Below are 7804 nucleotides of genomic sequence, written 5' to 3' on the forward strand. Positions count from 1 at the left end.
ATCTGATGGTTAAAAAGACATGGATAATAACAGAAACCTTGGTGTTCCTAGAATGAATTGGAAATAAATACAGAGTAAAAGGTGAAGAGAGGCTTCATAAAGAGAATTCCTGGACATGAGGGAGGATGAATAGGAGGAAAAGCCACGTATGTACAGCATGCAGTCAGGACCATGAGCGCTCTCAGAAAACACTTTAAGTAGAGCTTCTACTAGAAACTTAGATAATGGTAAAAAGGAGATATATTTTAAAAAGCCATTTAGGCTTGTATTAAAATGAGTTTAATGTCTGAATCATTCTTCATTTTATGTTCTAAATTTTAGTATGTTGATAAACCAAGAAGGTATGTTATAAAATTACAATAGTTTTCTTTTCTAGCCATAATTTTCTATTTTTTATGTATCTATAATGGTCAGATTTATATATTTAAATTGTTCCATTTTCTTTTGAAACAAGTAGGATTCTTTATTTGTCAGTTCTAAGAATTTTCTACATTTAAGGTTTTAAACATGATCACTTATTTGAATCTAAGATATTAAAAATGAAAGAATGATATAAATTGAAGAATTATAAAACATTTAGTGAGAAAATACTACCAAATATGAATGGTATAATGTGCTTAATTAAGACCTCTATCAAGGGAACTGGAAATTTTCTAACTCTGAAGGCATCAACATTTTCTCATTAAAGAAAAATAATGCAATGAGTTCAAGGGCATTCTAACTAGGCAGTGAAGCAAGATGAAAATGTTAATGAGTTCTATGCCTCCCTTTGTATTAGCAAACAGATTAATGAGGTGCCTCTTGTAAATTAATAACTTGGAATGAAAGAAAATAGTGTCCACAGGTTTTATCACATGTTCCTCACATGGTATATAAGCTTCCCCCTACACACGTTGATACTCACACTCAGGATCCTGTCTTGGACAGCAGACCTAACCTACAATCCCTGATACCATGAGCTACTAGAGCAGCTACTACGGAGGCTTGGGCTATGGCTATGGCAGCTTCGGGGACCTGGGCTATGGCTATGGCTGTGGGTGTGGCAGCATCCACAGACTGGGCTATGGTTGTGGCTTTGGGGGCTATGGCTATGGCTCTGGTTATGGAAACTACGGCTATGGCTGCTGGTGCCCTTCGAGCTGTGGAGGATATGGGTTCTTCTGCTACTACTGAAATCCTGCTCTAGTACCTCCACATGGAGCTTCTTGTCTGAATGTTCTGAAACATTGTAATCAAAGAAATGTGATAGTGCTAAGCTTTCTGAGCAGGTGAAATCCAAGAATTTCAAAGAATGTGTCATTTATAAAGCATGTCTACATCCTAAACTTGGGGACTGATCTGGTTTCTACTCAATTTTCAATAAATCATTCAATAGAAATGAAAATACGGCTTTTGCTTGGTTAATATCATTTGATCATGTGAACATGTAGATTATTACACCTGTTAAGTACAAACCAAATGTATGCATTAGTATATATTCCTGCAAATATGTGAACATAAATTTGTGTAGAATACTCTAATCACAGTGAAATGTTGAAATAAAATAGATATTACTTTGATTTGATGAGTACATGATGAATACAAATGCTTAAATTTGTGACTTTTGTTAGATGAAGACCTGTGTTCCCATTTGCTTCTTTAATAAGCATATTTAGCTTATACAAAGAACTGAGCCAACCATTTATAGCTTATGTGCTTGCGAGTTTAACTAGCCAAAGAGCTAGACTCAACTCTCAGTGAAAATACAGTGACCTCCACTTGCAGTCAAATTTGTTGGGGAGCCAGTGAGACAGCTCAGCAATGCTCTTGAAGGCCAAGTTGTGTAGCCTGACCCAATAGTACAGATTTCATTGGAAACATTTTCTTCTACCTCCAAGAACAGTTTCCTCAAGGCTATAAAGAATAAACATCAATTACTACTATTGTGACATTCTTGTTTTAATCAATATCGTAATAATTTAATTTCTTTAAGACACTGATCTATGCCTATGTTGAGAGGAAATGTTTTGCATTTCTAAAAAGAGCTTGTTACTCTCATAGAAAAAAATGAGAGCAGTTTTTCACCCTTTACCCCACCAAAATGAGTTTAAAACTTAGATCATGAGTTAAAATTTCTAAAATATGTAATAATGGTATCAACTTTCCTTTCATCCAATGAATAGACAGAAAAATATCAACTTCTAAAAAGAGATTTCAAGGAGTCTTTTTTTATCTTGTGTGTACAAGAAAAGAATAGGTTTTGTTATATATTCTTCAAACTTTTCTTTCTTAATGCAAAATAAATTATGTGTTGCCTATCTTTCTCATTGAAAATGCAATTAGTATTTATTTCAGTGTGAAGGGTTTTTCATTTGTATCCCATATTATTTCCACATATGAGATAACCTTATGTCTCAAAGCAAACAAATCAAAAAGAACATTTAATCATAGTCACATGCTCAGACATAGTATCAGAAGAATAATATAAAATCCTTAGCAGTAATTTAATCCTAGATCTAAATGATTCTTCCAGGTGGCCCAAACACAAAATAGTGAACTTATTAAAAGTATTATAGGAATTTGGGAGGGGGCTTGTAACTTATACGCAGTTCTCGGGAGTGAACTTTGTAGATGGTAGCATTTTATTGCAATCCTGAGAGACAAGCAAAAATTGAAGTGGGATGGCACTCCAAAGACATTAAGGAGAAAGACCAGTGTTGGCTGATGGCTGTTCTCACTGCAGAAACTTTGCTGGAGCTCATGTCAGGGATAAAATCTTTCCTAGAATAACTGTGAGTTGCTCAAATTATCCTGCTAATGGTCCTTGTTTTAATGTCATTGAAAGGCTTGTGCTTCATTCAAGCCATTTGTTGAGTGCCAGTTGACAGCTATATTTAGCATGAGGCAAGTTCAGTGAACAAGCTCATTAGAACAAAGAATGAGTACCTTTCTGATAATGAATAAAATATAACAGTCTTAAAAGCATGTAATAAAAAATGATCACAAATATCAAGAAAACCTTAAATATATATATTGATAAACAATTAAAATGTATAAGACTCAAGTTTCAAGATGCGGCTACATGTTGGTGAAGCTTAGAAAAGTTCAAGGTCAGATTGAATATTTCCACCTCACTGGGATGAGCTGAAGGGACACTGAATGCCAATCTAGCAACTGTCCCTAAATAGTATCTCCCTATTCAATCTCCTTTTGTAATTGTACCTTGCTTTTATAGAACTTCCTTTATGAAATATTTATTTTTATTTTATGTGCATGAGTGTTTTGCTTGCATGAATTTAAGTGCACCACGTGCATGCATTACTTGCAGAGACCAGGTGAGGATGTCTGATCCTCAGGAACTGGAGCTATGGATGGTTATTTGATGCCATATGGATGCTGGGAAGCAAAGCGAGGTTCTCTACAGGAATAGCCAGTGCTCTTAGCCACGGTGTCATACCCCCAGCCCCATTCAGTGCTTCCTTTTTTAATTATAATGAAACATGATTAAATATTTTCAAATGACTCAAACCTTGATTCTAAGACAGTATATATCACTGCTTAATTTTTTCTCAATGTATTTTTTTTTTGGTTCTTATGCATTTCATACAATGCATCTTCATCATGTGGAGACCGTCTCCCATATTCACATCACCTGACAGCACCTCCCCAACACACACCAGATTTCATTCATTCTATCACATATGTTAAGGCCTACAGAACTTCTTAAGTTACTCTTAAGTTGTGCAATCCTATTAAAAGTTCAAGTTTGAGAGTGGAGACTTGTCCCAGTAGTTAAGAGCACTGGCTGCTCTTGCAGAGGAGCCAGGTTTGATACTCAGCATGCACATGGCAGCTAACAACCATTCATAATTCATGTTCCAGGGGAATGCAACACTCTCCTGACTTCTGCAGGCATTGCACAACACAGGCGTACTTACATGCATGCAAGCAATACACTCACACAAATCAAATTAAAAATAAATAAAATATAAATAAGTTCAGATTTCAAGTGTTTATGTTTTAAACAAGAAATGACAGTATCAAGGTTTTAGAAAAGATCCTGTTGGTGTTTTAGGAAACATTAGCTCAAAATCATCCCAGAACAATTGTCACAACAAAAAGGCATAAAATAGGCTGGTGCATATATTATATTGAGTCTGGAAACCTAAAGGGAAGGAATTCAGAGCTCAGGAGTGACTCGGTTAAAGTCAATTTTATCTGCCTCACCTTCAGCTGGATGCAGAAATGAACAGTGAAAAATGAAATTGGGTGATGTTTGAAATGAAATTTGAAGCTACAGACGTTCTAAAAAAAAGATCTACAAAAAAAGAAATAAGATGCATAAAGCAGGTGTAGTCTTGTGGGAAACTTAAAACTGGATTCCCTGAGAAGAAAAGATGAAGGACCTGAAGGGAGGATGCTGGCTAGATGTTAAGTGCATTGTTTGCACTGTCAGTGTCTCTCTCTCTCTCTCTCTCTCTCTCTCTCTCTCTCTCTCTCTCTGCTTGTAACTCAGTTGTGTATGTTGTAAAACCAAAAAAATGTTTTGCATACTTGAGTTTAAATCCAAAAATAAATATGACAATCACTCATATTCAAAATCTTATACCTCTAGAAATCACGTGACACTTTGTAGCTTTTTGGTACACATAGTGAGTCAGGGCCTTGCTTCACATGATATAGAATATGGCCTTTGAATACATTCATAAATATGAGAGTTGGTTTTGGTTATTTATCAAAAATTTTGTAGAATCAAAGTATACCAATTCCCATACCAAAACACCTCAGCAATGTGACTGATATTTTGTCTAGTAAGAAAGAATTCTAATGATGTCTATTATCCATGTTCTTGTAAGAAGCAACAACTCGTTCAAATAAAATTAAGCAATAGGCTTTGGGACAAGCTAACTAGGTAGCCAAACATTGTTAACAGATGCTTGCCAAATGACAGTAGATGAATGCATTGTCTGAGGTAATCGTGATGCATGAAATGACACAAGAGGAGGGGCACATGTTTTATCACATCCTCTGGGCAGCCTGTATAAGCTTTGCTGGAAAGATGTTGAGACTCACACTCAGGATCCTGTCTTAAACAGCAGAACTAACCTACCACTCCTGACACCATGAGCTACTATGGCAGCTACTATGGAGGCCTGGGTTATGGCTCTGGCTGTGGATGTGGCCGCATCTGCAGACTGGGCTGCGGCTGTGGCTTTGGAGGCTATGGCTATGGCTCTGGCCTTGGGGGCTATGGCTATGGCTCTGGCTTTAGAAACTACGGCTATGGCTGCTGGCGCCCTTCATGCTGTGGAGGATATGGGTTCTCCAGCTACTACTGAATGAGTGGCTGTTTTTGGAAGCAGAGAGGAGAGTTCCAAATATATTAGGTCCTATCCTTAGCTCTTATTCCAGAAATATCTATTTTACTTTCTCTGACATCTATGAATGAACAATTAGGAATGTTTAAGCTTATTCTCTGAACATTTGGTATCTTTAGCATCTCTAATCGGTTACTCGAATGTGTATTTAATATGAATAATTTCTTAATTTAGTCTTCCCTTTTTGTATTTTTATCACTACTTTTGAAATATTATGTTTCTATGAAGAGCTTAGAGGAAAGCTTGTGTTTTGCTTTTGTCCAATAAATTAACCTGTTAAATATCATTATTTGGAGTTTTTCAATTTTTATTATCACTTTAACATCTTATTTTGCAAGGCATTGACATTTTTTTAAGAAGCAGTGATATCTATGGTTTCAAGCTACGGTACAGAAAAATTGATTCCAGGTCATTATGCTACAAAGCTTAAGGAAAGGCAGGATGTCTTATTAAGAATAAATGAAAATAACCTGCTTCCGTGAGCTCATTCGGGGTAGTACCCTCTCAGATGCCTTTCAAGTGTACAATTAGTAAGGAGAACATCATTACATATTATGATGTGGATATTTCTTTTAACTGCATCTGTTCTTGGTACCACTGTTCTAGCAAATCATTATTTTGCCTGTTCTTAACATTTGTCTTGGGGAATGGTGGGAACAGGGAGAGAGGGAGAAAGGAAGGAAAGAAGGATGGATGGAAGAAAGAAAATTCAAAGGCGAAGGACTGAGTCAATTACTTCCATGCCTTCCATGTTTTTAGAATAATGAAATGAGAAACAAAGATAATTCATGTCCTAGTTAAACTAGAAGGAATAGTTTCAAAGACTTTCCAGTCGATCTCCTTCACAAGTATTATAGTCGAGTTTGTTAGTGAAGTCTTGAAATCTGAAGCTTGGGCTTCTCTAAATTCCCTAGACAGTGTTATTTAGAAAGCCTATGCTTTTTTTTTTCCCCCTGGAGGATGCTGGTATGATCTCTGTGTATTAATGGCTGTGATTACCATTCTATATGATTTATGTCTTTGAGTGTTCATTTTTCATTGCTGATACTAAAACGTAATGACTTGTAAACACATTTACATTTACTCTTTAAGGGATGCTATTATATATAAAAATTACCCCTGTTGAACACATTTCTTAACTGCTGGATGTTTTAATTTTTAGAATGTGTAACATGGTTGCTCACCATAATTTTCCCCAGACAGGCAGGCATTGTACTGACTAAAGATGACCTTGTCTAGTGTTCACATTTGGTTTAAATGCTGTCCTCATTTGAAAGCCTTTTTGATTTCTGTTCTAAACTGTCCAGACGCTATTAAAATTGATTTGTACCCAACCATAATTAGTGTTTCTCCTGAATGTCATGAGTTTCAGAAGCAGATTTCAAAAGGTGTGTTTACACTCTTGATCACATTGCTGAAGAGTAAAGAGCAAGAAGGTGAAATCCATTTCTATACTGTGGTGATTAAATAGTTCTGCTAAGAGAACCAAACTTTTGTTCCTATCTAATATGCCAGTAATATATTAGTTAGAACATTTCTTCTGGAGGCAAAGAGGAAGGATATCAGAAGATAAAAGAGTAGGCTCATCTTGCATCAGAGACTGCAGCTGACACATGACAAAGGGCAGGTTCATTCATACCTTGAGACTTAGTTGTGCATAACTCTTCTCTTCTATTTAAACTTTACACTCCTGTTAGGGCCACAAAGAAGAGTTTGAAGAATCAAATGTAACCACACTGAATAAATCTCATTTTTCAGCCTTACATTCTAACCATAAAACCCACCAACAACAATATAGAAGAAAAGAAAGAATGAAAGAAAGAGAGAGAGAGAGAGAGAGAGAGAGAGAGAGAGAGAGAACTACAGGTCACAATGTTTTATTGCATTTACCATTACTGGAAGGGGCACTCATGTCCATAGGTTGCTTGTGGAGGTCAGAGGACAATTTACAGGAGTAGATTTGATCCTATCCTTCCACCATGTGAGTATCAAGATGTGAACTCAGGTCATTGGGCTTGCAGCCTTTAACTACTGATTGCACAATTTAAGATCTATCACTAATGCTAAGGGAAGTAAAGAACTTGAATAATTTATTGAAATATAAACATAAGAAAAGTATAGCCAGGCATGGAGGTGCATGCCTTTAATCCCGGCACTTGGGAGGCAGAGGCAGGTGGATCTTTGTGGGTTCAAGGCCAGTCTGGTCTATATAGTGAGTTCTGGGACAGCTGGGGCTACAGAGAGACCCTGTCTCAAAAAGACCAAAAAAAAAAAGAAGTGATTATTTTTTTACTTCTCTGTAAACGACTTTACAGCTACGAGTAATTATTTTTCACTTGGACTATGTCTGTATCTTCTCATCTATTCCAATCTGGCAGGTGAACTCTAAATCTGCAACTTTTGTTAGTCCCCTTGTTGAAAATCCTTTATGTGACTCCTTGGTATGA

At 36.3% G+C, this 7804-nt stretch overlaps 1 pseudogene; it reads left to right on the forward strand.

Moving 5' to 3' along the window:
* Positions 1-954: 954 nt before the first annotated feature.
* Positions 955-5318, forward strand: LOC103736491 (annotated as a pseudogene).
* Positions 5319-7804: the final 2486 nt, after the last annotated feature.

The sequence above is a fragment of the Nannospalax galili genome, unplaced genomic scaffold (genome assembly GCF_000622305.1).
Source record: "Nannospalax galili isolate Female #2095 unplaced genomic scaffold, S.galili_v1.0 scaffold136, whole genome shotgun sequence".
In the NCBI taxonomy this organism is placed as follows: domain Eukaryota; kingdom Metazoa; phylum Chordata; class Mammalia; order Rodentia; family Spalacidae; genus Nannospalax; species Nannospalax galili.